The 16,599-nt window shown below is 40.5% G+C and overlaps 1 long non-coding RNA gene across 1 annotated transcript in view; it reads right to left on the minus strand.

Annotated features, from left to right (window-relative positions):
- Positions 1-873: 873 nt before the first annotated feature.
- Positions 874-16,599, minus strand: part of LOC110742206 — a 43,816-nt gene continuing 28,090 nt past the window's right edge. The window contains exon 3 of the long non-coding RNA XR_002519638.2: positions 874-1,538. This is a non-coding gene — a long non-coding RNA (uncharacterized LOC110742206). The remainder of the gene's footprint in view (positions 1,539-16,599) is intronic.

The following is a 16,599-nucleotide window of genomic DNA, read 5'->3' on the forward strand; positions in this document are numbered from 1 at the left end:
AAAACCTTTTTCCAGCAAAAGAAGATCCAAGAAAAGAAAACATAAAGACCTTTTAAATATAACCATAACTTGGATATACACTTTTAATGAAGTTGAGTGCTCCTTACAAAATCATTTTAGGCCAGGCATGGTGGCTCTTGCCTGTAATCCCAGCACTTTGGGAGACTGAGGTGGGTGGAAAATGAGATCAGGAGTTCAAGACCAGCCTGACCAACATGGTGAAATCCCATCTCTACTAAAATTACAAAAATTAGCCAGGTATGGTGGCGCACACCTGTAATCCCAACTACTCAGGAGGCTGAGGCAGGAGAATAGCTTGAACCTGGGAGGTGGAGGTTGCAGTGAGCCAAGATCACGCCATTGCACTCCAGCCTGGGTGACAGAGTGAGACGGTGCCTCAAAAAAAAAAAAAAAAAAAAAACACTCTGGATGCGGTGGCTCATGCCTGTAATCCTGGCACTTTGGGAGGCTGAGGCAGGTGGATTACCTCAGGTCAGGAGTTCGAGAGCAGCCTGACCAATATGGAGAAACCCTGTCTCTACTAAAAATACAAAAATTAGGCAGGCTTGGTGGCACATGCCTGTAATTCCAGCTACTCGGGAGACTGAGGTAGGAGAATTGCTTGAACCCAGAATGCAGAGGTTGCTGTGAGCCGAGAGAGCCATTGGGCACTACAGCCTGGGCAACAAGAAAACTCCAATCAAAAAAAAAAGGAAGAAAGGAAAAGAAAGAAAGAAAGAAAGAAAGAAAGAAAGAAAGAAAGAAAGAAAGAAAGAGGAAAGAAAGAAAGAAAGAAAGAAAGAAAGAGCGAAAGAAAGAAAGAAAGAAAGAAAGAAAGAAAGAAGAGTGAAGGAAGGAAGGAAGAAGAAGGAAGGAAGGAAGGAAGGAAGGAAGGAAGGAAGGAAGGAAAGAAAATCATTTTAACTCCCTTATTATCTGACTTCAGCCATGCCAATCAGCCAGTAGTTCTGGCTTTCAAACTTTGCTAAAGGCTCAGAGAAAGGACATTCCAAGGTGGTTCATGGAGGGGAGGGGAATCAACAAATAGCAAAAGGTCATGCAGATATCAAACCAGAAAGGACTCATTTCCTAAGCCAGGATTGAATCTGGACCACGGCAGTGAGAATGCCAAATCCTAACCACCAGAACATCAGGGAGAGAAGCTTAATTGTTGTTGGATGAAGCTGGACTCCCTAACTGGAAAAGAAGGAGAATCCACCAGACGCATGGTGGAGAACACAGGCCAGCTTGCTTTTGGGCACCCTTGGGCCATGTATTCCAGCCCTGGCTGCGAGGGGATTAGGGGGGCCACCATTCCCCACTCCATCCTGTACACACCTGCAACCACTGGGATGTGCTTCTACCCTCAGAAGAGATCCGAGGAGAAAAAAGGCTTAGAAGCAAAAGAAAAAAAAGGTTTTTTGTTTTGCATGATACTCACCTTTCCTCAAGTCCCATTTTGGGTGCCAAAAAATGTAGGAAAATCCGGGTTCTTGTCACACAACCAGGAAATATTGGGCTTGCAGACACTTTGAAGGCTGAGGGAAACAGAATTTATTGGGTGAAAAAGGAAAAAAAGAAAAACTTTCAGCAGAGTGAGAAGGAAGCCTGTTAACTGACTCCTGCCCCACCACACAGGAACTCGAGGGGCCAGGCTCCTCCCCTCTGTAAATGGTGTGGACTTCTGTGGCTCCACCCCATTCTCCCAGTTCACAGGTCAGTTGGAAATTCTCGGAGACTGGCAGTCTGGTTTTTCAGCCTTCGGGCTGTTTTAGGTTTGAAGACAAGGTTTTGACAAGGCAGGGCACAAGGGTGTCTTGGCTGCCTCCTGTCTATCAAAACCAAGTCACAAGACTAGTATAAAATGGAGAAAGCAGGCAAAAAAAAAAAAAAAAAGATGCTGACTTTGTTTATAGGTAGTTCCAAGAAAAATCGTCATGATGGATGGATTTGTCCCTGATGTGTTTGCATTTCCAGACACCCCTTATTTATTTGTAAGTATGAAAATTATTTCCTTGCCAAATATGGATGTTTTATGTTACTCGATATTTTCCTTCTACTAAATACTGATCAAGAGTCATAATGATAAACATGATTAATTTGTAGGTCCTGATTACATTGCTGCTACAATAATTATTTTTGGTCCAATTTTATGGATGAAGAAAATATGATTTATCGAGTAATTGCCCCAAGGTTAAGAAATAGGTAAGCATACATTTGAATCCATGTATGTCTTTCCAGATCTTGTGTTCTTTCATATTTCAAGTTAATATATTGAGAGTTCTAAGAAAACTATCACAGTTGCAGCCCATTTCAGGGAGTGGGTGGGCTAGAGGTAACATATAGAAATGAAAACTGTCATATTTCAGTTCCTGATGCACAGTTTTCATTTACTACTGTTCATCACACACAGCCTTATCTGGGTGAAAAGCACAAGTAAAAGCTTGAAAAGCTTGAAATTTCACTTGATGGTACTTGATGAAGGTTTATTATTATAACCATCTGGAATGGACCAAGGTCTAATTATGGTTCAAAGGTCAGTCAAAGTAAAGTCTGATAGCATAATTGATATATGCAGTTCAAAAGATTACAGATTTTTTTCTTTCTCAGTCTACCAGATTATTGGGTTGGAAAAGATGTTTTTTCTTTGTTTGACTAATTTTCAGTGTTGCAGTCGTCCCTTGATATATACAGGGGATTGGTTCCAGGACCACTGCCCACCCCACTCCACACATACTCAAGTCCCCCAGTCAGCCCTATGAAACCTGCTTATATAGTAATAGTTGGCCCTCCTTATACACAGGTTTCTCGCATCTCCCAGATACGGTATTTTTTATCTGCTTTTGGTTGAAAGAAATATACATATAAGTGAACCCATGCAGTTCAAGCCCATGCTGTTCAAGCGTCAACTGTATTTAGTAGTATTTTTTAGTTGTGAAACTGTAAAGTCATGATAAATGTATTAAGGAAATTACCCAAAGTCAAGCAACCACTCATAACATTTCAGAGATACCTGTTCAGTCATTTTTTGGTCTATAGTAGGTGAATGCTTGTATATTTTATATTAGCACGTATACACTCTTTCATTTTCACCTTAGATATTTTAGTTCACTTTTCTGACTAAAAACATAATAATTTTAAAAATTAAAAAGCAGGCCAGGCGTGGTGGCTCATGCCTATAATCTCAGCACTTTGGGACGCCAATGTGGGAAGATCACTTGAAGCCAGGAGTTCAAGATCAGCCTGCGCAACATCATGAGACCCCCATCTCTACAAAAAAATTTAAAAATTTAAAAATAACCAGACATAGTGGCATGCACCTGTAGTCTCAGCCACTGAGGAGGCTGAGGTGGGAGGATTGCTTTTGCCCAGGAGGAAAAGGCTGCAGTGAACTTTGATTACACCACTGCACTCCATCCTGGGCAACAGAGAGAGACTCTGTCTCAAAAATAAATAAATAAATAAACACTAAAGAAGATATAGAGGAAAAGAAGAAAAAATCATCTGTATAGGATCCCCCCAAATTAAAATACATATTAACCATCATGATACTGGTTAAACAAATATTTATGGTTTCGGGAGCAAGATGGCCGAATAGGAACAGCTCCAGTCTCCAACTCCCAGCGCGAGCGACACAGAAGACCAGTGATTTCTGCATTTTCAACTGAGGTACTGGGTTCATCTCATTAGGGAGTGTGGGACAATCGGTGCTGGTCCGCTGCTGCAGCCCGACCAGCCAGGCTGAAGCAGGGCGAGGCATCGCCTCACCTGGGAAGCACAAGGGGAAAGGGAATCCCTTTTACTAGCCAGGGGAACTGAGACACACAACACCTGGAAAATCGGGTAACTCCCACCCCAATATTGCGCTTTAAGCAAACAGGCACACCTGGAGATAATATCCCACACCCCCTGGCCTGGAGGGTCCCGACGCCCACTTGAGCCTCCATCATTGTTGAAGTACTGGAAAGCAGGGCTTACATTCCTGGAGTAAGTGTAAGATGCTGCTCTTCGCGCCGTGAGCGCAACCCTACCGCTTTATGATGCAGGTCGACGGTCGGCACCACGCACCACCCCGGATGCGCGACCACCGGAAGATAAAGTGATCAACGCGACAGGCCGGGAGACCGGATGATTGTCCCAACTGGAGTACCAACGGTATCTGACCGATGACAGCGAACCGGATGACCGCCCGCTGATCGGTTCCACCATTGATGTCCGACTTGCGCGACATCCACACCAACCGACGACGTCACCATCATCAAAGACCAGAGGCAGATAAAACCACAAACATGGGGAAAAGTAGGCAGAAAAGCTGAATTCAAAAACAGAGCATCTCCTCGCAAAGGAGCAGCCTATCGCCAGCAATGGATCAAAGCTGGACGGAGAATGACTTTTATCTATTACGAGAGAAGAAGGTCAAATCAAACTTCTCAGAGCTTAAAGGAGGAATTACGTACCCAGCGCAAAGAAAACTAAAAATCTTCAAAATAAAGTGGAAGAATTGAATGGCTAGAGTAATTAATGCAGAGAAGGTCCTAAACGAAATGAAAGAGATGAAAACCATGACACGCAGAAATACGCGAAATGTACAAGCTTCAGTAACCGACTCAACAACTGGAAGAGTATCAGCATTGAGGATCAAAATGAATGAAATGAAGCGTAGAAGAGAAACCAAAGAAAAAAAGAAGAAAAGAAATGAACAAAGCCCGCAAGAAGTATGGGACATGTAAAAGCCCGATTGGGGTGCCTGAAAGTGAGGGGGGAAATGGAACCAAGTTGGAAAACACTCTTTCAGGATATCATCCAGGAGAACTTCCCCAACCTAGGGCAGGCCAACATTCAAATCCAGAAATACAGAGAACGCCACAAAGATACCTCCCTCGAGAAGAGCAACTCCAAGACACATAATTGCCAGATTCACCAAAGTTGAAATGAAGGAAAAAACTTTAAGGCAGCCAGAGAGAAAGGTCGGGTTACCCACAAAGGGAAGCCCACGGGGACTAACAGCAGATCTCTCGGCAGAAACTCTCCAAGCCAGAAGAGAGGGGCCATTATTCAACATTCTTAAAGAAAGAATTTTAAACCCAGAATTTACATCCAGCCAAACTAAGTTTCATAAGTGAAGGAGAAATCCTTACAGATAAGCAAAATGTTAGAGATTTTGTCACCACTAGGCCTGCCTTACAAGAGACCCTGAAGGAAGCACTAAACATGGAAAGGAACAACCGGTACCTGTGCCATTGCAAAACATGCCAAAATGTAAAGACCATCGAGGCTAGGGAAGAAACTGCATCAACTAATGAGCAAAATAACCAGCTAATATCATAATGGCAGGATCGTCTTCACACATAACAATATTAACTCAAATGTAAATGGACTAAATGCTCCAATTAAAAGACACATAGACTGGCAAACTGATAAAGAGTCAATAATTCATCAGTCTGCTGTATTCAGGAGACCCATCTCACACGCAGAGACATACATAGGGCTTAAAATGAAGGGGATGGAGGAAGATTTACTAAGCAAATGGAGAACAAAAAGCTAAGGTAATACTAGTCTCTGATAAAACAGACTTTAAAACCATCAAAGATCAAAAGAGACAAAGAAGGCCATTACATAATGGTGGTAAAGGGACTTAATCTAACAGGAAGAGCTAACTATCCTGGAAATATATGTGCAGCCAATACAGGAGCAATTCCAGATTCATAAAGCAAGTCCTTAGAGACTTACAAAGAGATCTCTTAGACTCCCATACAATACGCAATGGGGAGACTTCAACACTCCACTGTCAACATTAGACAGATCAACGAGACAGAAAGTTAACAAGGATATCCCAGGAATTGAACTGTCTCTGCAGCAAGCAGACCTAATAGACATCTATATATAGAACTCTCCAATTCAAATCAACAGAATATACATCTTTTCTCAGCACCACATCGCACTTATTCCAAAATTGACCACATAATTGAAGTAAATCACTCCCTCAGCAAATTTACAAGAACATAAATTATAACAAACTGTCCTCAGACCACAGTGCAATCAAACTAGAACTCAGACCAAGAAACTCAATCAAAACCGCTCAACTACATGGAAACTGAACAACCTGCCCCTGAATGACTATTGGGTACATAACTTAAATGAAGGCAGAATAAGATGTTCTTGAAACCAATGAGAACAAAGATACAACATACCAGAATTTGGGACACATTTAAAGCAGTGTGTAGAGGGAAATTTACAGCACCAAATGCCCAGCCAAGAGAAAGCAGGAAAGATCTAAAACTGACACTCTAACATCACAATTAAAAGAACTGAGAAGCAAGAGCAAACACATTAGAAAGCTAGCAGAAGGCAAGAAATAACTAAGATCAGAGCAGAACTGAAGGAGATAGAGACACAAAAACCCTAAAAATCAATGAATCCAGGATGGGTTTTGAAAAGATCAACAAAATTGATACTAGCAAGACTAATAAAGAAGAAAAGAGAGAAGAATCAAATAGATGCAATAAAATGATAAAGGGGATATCACCACCGACCCCACAGAAATACAAACTACCATCAGAGAATACTATAAACACCTCTATGCAAATAAACTAGACAATCTAGAAGAAATGGATAATTTCCTGACACTTACACTCTTCCAAGACTAAACCAGGAAGAGGTTGAACCTGAATAGACCAATAGCAGGCTCTGAAATTCAGGCAATACTCAATAGCCTAACCAACCAAAAAAGTCCAGGACCAGATGGATTCACAGCTGAATTCCCACCAGAGGTACAAGGATATTTCTCGGCACCATTCCTTCTGAAACTATTCCAATCAATAGAAAAAGAGGGAATCCTCCCTAACTCATTTTTATGAGGCCAACATCATCCTGATACCAAAGCCTGGCAGAGACACAACAAAAGAGAGAGAATTTTAGACCAATATCCCTGATGAACATCGATGAAAAATCCTCACAAAATACTATGCAAACCATCTAGCAGCACATCAAAAAGCTTATCCACCATGATCATGCGGGCTTCATCCCTGATGCAAGGCTGGTTCAACATTCGCAAATCAATAAACATAATCCACCATATAAACAGTAGAACCAAAGACAAGAACCACATGACATCTCAATAGATGCAGAAAGGCTTTTGACAAAATGCAACAGCCCTTCATGCTAAAAACGCCAATAAATTCGCATCGATGGAACGATCTCAAAAATAATAAGAGCTATTTATGACAAACCCACAGCCAATATCATACTGAATGGGCAAAAACTGGAAAATTCCCCTTTGAAAACTGGCGACAAGACAGGATGCCCTCTCTCACCACTCCTATTCAACATAGTGTTGGAAGTCGGCTAGGGCAATCAGGCAAGAGAAAGAAATCAAGGGTATTCAGTTAGAAAAGAAGAAGTCAAATTGTCTCTGTTTGCAGATGACATGATTGTATATTTAGAAACCCATTGTCTCAGCCCAAATCTCCTTAAGCTGATAAGCAACTTCAGCAAAGTCTCAGGATACAAAATTAATGTGCAAAAATCAAGCATTCGTATACACCAGTAACAGACAAATAGAGCCAAATCATGAATGAACTCCAGCCCACAATTGCTTCAAAGAGAATAAAATACCTAGGAATCCAACTTACAAGGATGTCAAGGACCCTTCAAGGAGAACTACAAACCGCTGCTCAGTGAAATAAAGAGACACAAACAAATGGAAGAAACATACCATGCTCATGGATAGAAGAATCAATATCGTGAAAATGGCCATACTGCCCAAGTATTTACAGATTCAATGCCATCCCCATCAAGCTACCAATGAGTTTCTTCACAGAATTGGAAAGAACTGCTTTAAAGTTCACATATGGAACCAAAAAGACCGCATCTCCAAGACAACCTAAGTCAAAAGAACAAAGCTGGAGGCATCACGCTACCTGACTTCAAACCATACTACAAGGCTACAGTAACCAAAAGAGCATGGTACTGGTACCAAAACAGAGATATAGACCAATGGAACAGAACAGAGTCCTCAGAAATAATATCACATCTACAGCCATCTGATCTTTGACAAACCTGAGAGAAACAAGAAATGGGAAAGGATTCCTAGTTAACAAATGGTGCTGAAAATTGGCTAGCCATAAAAGTAGAAAGCTGAAACTGGATCCTTTCCTTACTCCTTTATACGAAAATTAATTCATGATGGATTAGAGACTTAAATGAATCTAATAATTATAAAACCCCTAGAGGAAAAACCTAGGTAGTACCATTCAGGACATAGGCATGGGCAAAGACTTCATGTCTAAAACACCAAAAGCAACGGCAGCAAAGCCAAAATTGACAAATGGGATCCTCATTAAACTAAAAAGCTTCTGGCACAGCAAAAAGAAACTACCATCAGAGGAATAACAGACAACCTACAGAATAGGGAGAGAAAATTTTGCAATCTACCTATCTGACAAAAAGCATTATCCAGAACCTACAAAGAACTCAACAAATTCTATAAGAAAAACAAACAACCCCATCAAAAAAAGGGCAAAGGATATGAACAGACATTTCTCAAAAGAAGACACATTCACAGCCAACAGACACATGAAAATGTCTAACATCACTTGGCCATCAGGAGAAAATGCAAAATAAACCACAATGAGATACCATCTCACACCAGTTAGAATGGCTGATCATTAAAAAGTCAGGTACAGGTGCTGGAGAGGATGTGGAGAAATAGGAACATCTTTTACACTGTTGGTGGATTGTAAACTAGTTCAAATCCATTGTGGGAAAATGCACATGATTCCTCAAAGATCTAGAACTAGATGTACCATGACCCAGCCATCCCATTACTGGGGTGTTCAAAAGGATTATAAATCATGCTGCTATAAAGACACATGCAATACGTATGTTCATTGGCGGCGCTATTCAATAGCAAAGACTTGGAATCAACCCAAATGTCCATCAGTGACAGACTGGATTAAGGAAAATGTGGCCATATCCACCATGGAATACTATGCAGCCATAAAAAGGATGAGTTTGTGTCCTTTGTAGGGACACATGGCTTGTCCGTCACCTAGCAAACTATCACAAGAACTGAAAACCAAACACCACATGTTCTCACTCATAGGGAACCTGAACAATGAGATCACGGACTCGGGAAGGGGACATCACACACCGGGGCCTATTATGGGGAGTGGGGAGGGGGAGTATCAGCATTGAGAGTTATACCCTGATGTAAATGATTATAGTTGGGTGCTGATCGAAGTTGATGGTGCAGCACAGCCATGCTGGGCATAATGATATAACAAACCTGCATGTTATGTTCTAGAACGCATATAATAAAAAAAAACAAATATTTATTATTCATAAGCAATCTGATTATATGTCTAGAAAAAGGAAGACAGTTGACTGTGAAAATAACTGTCTTAGAAAAAGTGCCTAATAAATTGTCTATGTACACAACAAATATTCACAAATTGATATTCCTCAATATACCATAAATAGTTGTTGACACTAGCCATAAAAACATAATGTTTAGGAATTATATGAACGAAATGTGGGTCCTCTATGAGGAAAATTATTAAATGGAGTGAGACTAAGTGGTGAATTGAATAAATTGAAATATTTACTTTAACTGGATTTGAAGGCTGAATTGTAAAGCTATTAGTATTTGATACACTCAGTAGATGTTCCAAAGGTATTCAGTAATAATTAAACACCTATTCTCATTTTTGAAAATATATACATTTAAAGTAGATTCTAGTAGGCTATATTGAGGTGACTTTTTTTCCTGTAAAAAAAGCACAGAATGGTTTTATACAACCAGAGGAAATTTCATTAAAATCAAGACCAAGACAAATATGTTAATTATCCCTAGTATTACTCAATATTGTTTTAGAAATTATCTTCACTGTAAAGAGATGTTAAAAAGAAATAAGTTCTGTAACTTTTGAAAAGGTGAAGACAAAGTTATCAGTGCTTGCAGAAGATAGGGGTATAGTCCTGAAAAACATTAGAAACAACGTAAAATGTCTTGGTATAAATGAATTTTACAAAAGGATAGAATAAATGGTAACTGTTTAAAATATCAATAGCTTTTATGCATATCAGAAAGCCTTACATATAAAACATAATGGGAGAAATGACGACATTCACAATAGGATCTAATTTTAAAAATTGCGAATTTTGAAAGAATATTTGAAAAACAAATGGAGAGATAGTTTTGCAGAGCTAGGATGATGGTAGTGGTGACTGGAATGATGAGGAAGTCATCACAATGCCCCTGCTGAATTATAATTTTCCTAGGTACCAACCATATCACAAGGATCCCTCACAATCATCAGGAATGGTTATGCCTCATCTATGTGTCATTTTGTGGAATAATTCAATTCCACAACCGATTATGCCCCTCTAATTCAGTGTCTTTGCAAGTACCTGTACCAGAGGGAAGGGGAAAGAGGAGAAAGACATGCTAAAATGGGAAAAAAGTTATGAGGTAAGCCAGCCTTTTAATGATAATAGCAGGTAAAACCTTAGTTCTAGAACACAAGGGCCATAACTTACTGAGTGAATAAAATCCCAATCAAAATGCCAATGGAATTTTATTTGCAGAACCTGACATAACCATGTTAATATTCATCTATTAGAATAACTAGGAAAGAATGCTTAATTTTTAAAGAAGAGTACAATCGTTTTCAAGGGGATGGCATTCTGATGTCTGGATTTGCAATAATTATTAAATATTTCACTAATGTTGCATAAGTATTATTTGCTAACTGCTTTGAACTTTAACCCCCATCTTTTAGCTTCACCAAAAAGCAAAGAAACAAAAACAACCACGAAACTTGGTTCTGTAACGGAATTTTAATCTATGGTCAAATGAGTTAATGCTTAACATTGCCTAGAGTAAAAAGGAAAGGGAAGGGTTGAAGTAATCTAGCATTGGTTGAGCACAATCTATTTGCCAGGCCCTGTGTTAAACACTTCATCTCCTTTAATTCTGATAACATCTTGGTATCGATGCCAATTATATAAGAGTAAACCAAAGATTAGATAGTAGTTGGGATTGGAATTCAAGTTTTTCTGGCTCCCTAGCCTATACTCGCACACTACCACCATGTCTTGTCTAATCAATTACTTCATTGAGTGCTGTTGTTTGTTATGGCATTTTTCAGTGGTAGACAGCATTTACAACTTAGATCAGGTACTCACCTGCTGAAAAACACTATGTTCTCTGGAAAGTGTTTGCTGGTTTTGTTTGTTTGTTTGTTTTTGAGACTGAGTCTCACTTTGTTGCCAGGCTGGAGTGCAGTGGCGTGATCACGGCTCACGGCAACCTCTGCCTCCCGGGTTCAAGCTATTCTCCTGCCTCAGCCTCCCTAATAGCTGGGACTACAGGTGCACGCCACCATGCACAGCTAGTTTTTGTATTTTTTAGTAGAGACAAGGTTTCACCATATTGGCCAGGATGGTCTCGATCTCTTGACCTTGTGATCCACCTGCCTCAGCCTCCCAAAGTGCTGGGATTACAGGCGTGAGCCACGGCACCCAGCTTGCTGTGTTTTTTATTCTTCTTCTGCATGATATAGTAATCTCGAGCTTTATCCTAATACATATCTGCATTCCAGTCACATTCCCACCAGTTAATAGCTGTGTAACCTTGGACAAGCTACTTAAACATTTGGAGCCTCAATTCCAGCAGCATACATACAATTTCATAAAGCAACCCAGAAAAGAGGATAGTCTGTTTTGTCATTACACCATGCAACTATTTTGATAAAATCTGCACCTTCACAATGAATTCAATTACGTTTATTTAGGGTAATGATATTGTTGCATTGCCTCTCTTGTGCATTAAATATTGGATGTTTTTTATCACTCAGCCTAGGGTGAAAAGTAAAGAAACAAATGTGGCTCACACCTAGCCACTTTTAAATCAAAAGCTCAAATAAATAACCAAGTCAAAAGTCTGAATACAGAAAATCGTGACTTTCCTATATAACAAGAGAGTCGTGTATATAGAAAGGTTGGATATAAGCTATCCTGCCAAATGGAATAGCATCATTTTTCAGAGGGAGAGACTGACAAAAATGTATTTGATGTACTGACACCAAGTATATGTTAGGGGCTGTGCCAGGTGTGGAGGGTACATAGAGGAATTATGTAGAGTTTCTGCCCTCAAGATTTTTACAGTCTAGTTGGGGTTGGGGAAGAAAGAGAAACAGACAAATCATAATCTTTCTCGATGAGCTCTTCTGTGCTATAAAGAATTTCTTTTCCCTCAATAAGGCTTCAGTTAGACATCAGTGATGCTGAGAGGTTAAATGACTAAGATTGTAAGTGGTGGAGCTGGGACTTAACATTTAGGTATGTTTACATTAAAGCTGATCTGCTTCTATTCATTATGGCAACAGTTTACTTATGTTATATGTAGTGCTGTTTATAATTCCCAGTGAGAGAATCATCCTGTTTCCCAAATGATTCACTTCTGAAAAATCCAGGCACACAACATGCCCATAAAGGCCAGATCACCTAATCAAAGCTCAAATAAAGTGTGCTGAAACCAACAGTCCAGGTGTCCTTATTCTTGACTATTTTTTGTGTCAGGAAGGAGCAGATAAGTTAGAAAGTGAAAGCCACAATACTGAGCCCTTCTACGAAAAGCATATGTTTTTGGCTGTGAAGGTGGCAGTTACCTCTATGCTTTTGCCATCTTGGTGGGGACCAATCCTAAGAGAGCAGTTTCTCAAAAACAGCTCTTATCTGGGAAAGGGGAGGTGAAAGGCCTAACTCGGAGCCTGAGCTACTGCCAGCTAGGCAGAGCTTTTCACCTCAGTTTCTCTTGTTGGCAGGCCCCAGAAACAGTTTCTTTAAAGACTTCAGCAGATTTTTTCAAGTAGATTTATTAATAGAATAGCCAGGAGAAATATTTTGGTGGCTGTAAATAAAAACATATTTGCAGGTTCGAGTCAACAGACTCAGAATTGAAAACTGACTTGGCCACTAGCTAATTGTTTTGTATTCATTCTAGAGCAATTGAAGACACATTGTATTCACTCAATAAATATTCATTGATTGAATGAATGTGTTTATTCCCCCATTAGACTGTGAGACCCTTGAGGGTAAGGGTCATATTTCATTGGTCTTTGTAAATCTCACATCCAGTTCACTGCCTAAATTCTGTTAAGTACCACTGAATTTTAAATTAATTATTCTTTGGTAAGAAGCATTGATAGGGAAAGCATTCACCCAATGTGAATATAATACAGAAAATACTATTGATGTAGGCACTATGTATTTTGTTGGTTGTATACCAAGCAAACTCTTGTAATCAGCTGAGAGTCTGTGAGGGCAAAGATATCTGACTCATTATCTTTGGCAATGCACAGTAGCTGACATATTACAGTACATGTAATTATTTACTGCAGCATTTCCTAGAGATTTATCATTTGAGTGTCATTCAGGGTTTTTGCTTTATCTGTGCACAGTCTGTATGTTCATTTACTTAACATGTTTCTGTGGTATTTTTGAAATGAAAAGTATCACTTGAAATGAAACATAACTCTATGATTAAAAGCTAAGAACAAAATAATGTTATTAAATATTTTTTAATGAAATTAAGATTCAGTACAAGTAGTAAACTACTAATGTGTATTGCACTAACATTTTATATACCTTCTCTCTTTCAATCCTCATGATAGCTCTTCTAAAAAATATTTTACCATTACCACAGATGAGATTAAGATTTAGATAAGTTAGGTAACAGCTCAGTATCATACAGCTAGTGTAAGGGAGGGCCAGGACTCTAAACTGAGCTGTTTTTTTTTAATGCTAAAGCCAACATGGGATGCAGTATAGGCAATCCTTAACTTTATTATTCCCAAGTGATTCTCCCTGGCCCCTTCCACTTTTTCTTATTGATCCAGCTTTCCTTGGTTCTCAGACCATCTCTCCTGTTTACACTTTTAGCAGCTCATCATGCCATGGGTCATTCCCAGACCCTCTGGCCCACTGCCAATACACCCAACACCAAGGCTGTTACAGCAGAGGAAAGATGGATATTTTTTCATCTTTCTGAGAACAAAAAAACAATTGCTATCTATACTTTACTGAGAACTATTAAGTAGTGAGCATCCTGAAGAAGGCTCTTTGTGATCTGGTTTCTGGGCATAAGAATGCAGATAGGGACTTCAGGGAGAGATTGAAATTGTCCTCCCTGCGCAAAAGTCTTGGAGAGGAGATGGAGTTTGGAGCCTGCTGTGGGGTAAGGGAGGAGGGGAGGGAGGGAAAGAGATGAGACTGAGTTTTGGTCTGCAGGAAATGTGGGAGACAAGGGAGAGCACAGGGCCAGGCTCATGGTGGGCACCCAGTAAATGCCCTTAAGATTTAACTAGAGTGAAGGGTGGTAAGTTGTGGGGATTCACATAAAGAGAAAATTGCTTTCTGAGTTGAAACTGTGACCAGGACCTTTCCCTTTTGGTTCACGAAAATCTTTTCTCTGTTTTTGTAAGCTGGGTAGCTGAATCAAGGAAGTTTGAGGCAGGTTATGATTTAGGGCAAGGTTTGGCCCAAGGAATCATGGATCTGGGACTGGTAACTGAAGCCAAGGGATAGAATGTACAGTAAAAGAAAGAGGAAAGGAACTGTATGGTTTGTTGAAACCAGAACCCCTTTACTTCAAAGTCAGCTATAAAACCTCAAAAGACAACTCTAACTTTCCCTCTGCCTTTCTGTGTAAAAACTGGACATAAAGAAGTGATTTGGCCTACCTTATTTGACTGTAGGTCATAAGACCCCCACTTCTAGACAGCACACTGCCACATACCCAGAAGGAAGGAATGTTGCTCAGAGAGGCCAAGAAGAATATAGACAGACAGGCCTTGCTGAGTTTCCCCTCTTAGTCTATTCACATTAGCTCATACCCTTTTTGTCCAATCATATTTCTACATGGCTGTCCATACTTTGTTGAATTTAAACATGGACAAAATGGACAATTTCCTTTGTATCTTTGGGTCTTCATTCTGAAAGCTCCTGTGCATACATGCTGAATCCATTTGTATACCTTTTCTCCAATTAATCTGCCTTCTGTGAGTTGTGTTAGGCAGGAATCTAGACCCAACATGGCGGTATCACCCATCATGGCAGGCTCTTTGTTAGGACTTCCCACCCTTCACTTCCTGCTAAGACTCTCAGCCCACGAAAAAAGCCCGTGCCCGTGAAAAAACCCCCGCTCTGCACAAGCTCCTGGACACGTCATTCCTCAGAAATTGAAACCTAACTCAGGAAAACCGAAACCTACAAACCCCACCTACCTCGCCCTATAAAAGGCCCCCCAATACCCACCCTGAGCGTGACTTCCTTGGCCCCTCCTCCTAGAGGACCAGTGAACCTCACCCGCGAGCCTAATAAAGGCTACCTCTGTTCTCATCTGCCTCGTGTCTTGTTGCTCAGCTCCCCATTACATTACAACTTGGTTTTTCAGCAAACCCTCAGAGGGCCAAAGGGAAAGCTCTCCCTTAGCCCCTGCAGCACCCACTCTCCACTGTGTCAGGTAATTTATTTATATTATTCATTGAAATCTTCAGAGTAACTCTGTAAGGCAGATGTTGTCCCTACATGACAGATGAGGAAATAGGTTCAGAAAGATGTCAAGGAATTCAGCCCACCAAAGTGATATAAAAATTATTTTAAACTGAAAATATCTGAACGGACAGCAGAAGCAGAAATAAATATTACCTACATTTAAGCAGAACCTCCTGAAAATACAACCACAATTGAACAATTGATTCTGAGGGAGTTTCCTATTTGTATTAAGACGGACCCCTTAGCATTGAGAAGTGCAAATGCAGCTGCCATAAACCTCCCCAGAGGGAAATTTCCAGTCTAGGAAAGAGATAAACTGTTCATTTTCATTAGCACCAAAAAACCCAATAGAACCTTCCATACTTTCACATTGAAGCCCTAACCTCTCCTTTGTTCAATTGGGTATATAAATCTCTCTTTCTCTCTGGCTTATTCAGAAAGTTACTCATTATTCAATGGTCCCATGTGCATGTGGAAATAAACATTGTCTTTGCTCCTGTTAGATGTGTCTATTGTCAGTTAATTTGCAGGCCCCTGTCATTTGACAATTGAAACCTTAGATGATAGAGGATAGATAAAGCAGTGGGGTTCCCTAGAACAGCAGTCCACAACCTTTTTGGCACCAGAGCCTGGTTTCCTGGAAAACAATTTTTCCACAGGGCAGGAGTCAGGGGAGAGAGGGGTGGCTGGGGAGGGGGATGGCTTCGGGATGAAACTGTTCCACCTCAGACAGCCAGGCATTAGAGTCTCATAAGTAGCACACAACCTTGATCCCTCGCATTTGCAGTTCACAACAGGGTTCATGTTTCTATGAGAATCCAATGCCCTGCTGATCTGACAGGAGGTGAAGCTCGGGTCATAATGCTCTGCGGGCCCACTGCTCACCTCCTGCCGTGTGGCCTGATTCCTAACAGGCCGTGGACCAATACCCATCTGTGGCCCAGGGGTTGGGGACTCCTGCCCTAGAATAAGACCCGAGAGCAACCATAGACCTGTCCCAGTACATATCCACGGTTCTTAAACCTCACATAATCATGATCC

Source organism: Papio anubis, chromosome X (genome assembly GCF_008728515.1).
Source record: "Papio anubis isolate 15944 chromosome X, Panubis1.0, whole genome shotgun sequence".
NCBI classification, from domain to species: domain Eukaryota; kingdom Metazoa; phylum Chordata; class Mammalia; order Primates; family Cercopithecidae; genus Papio; species Papio anubis.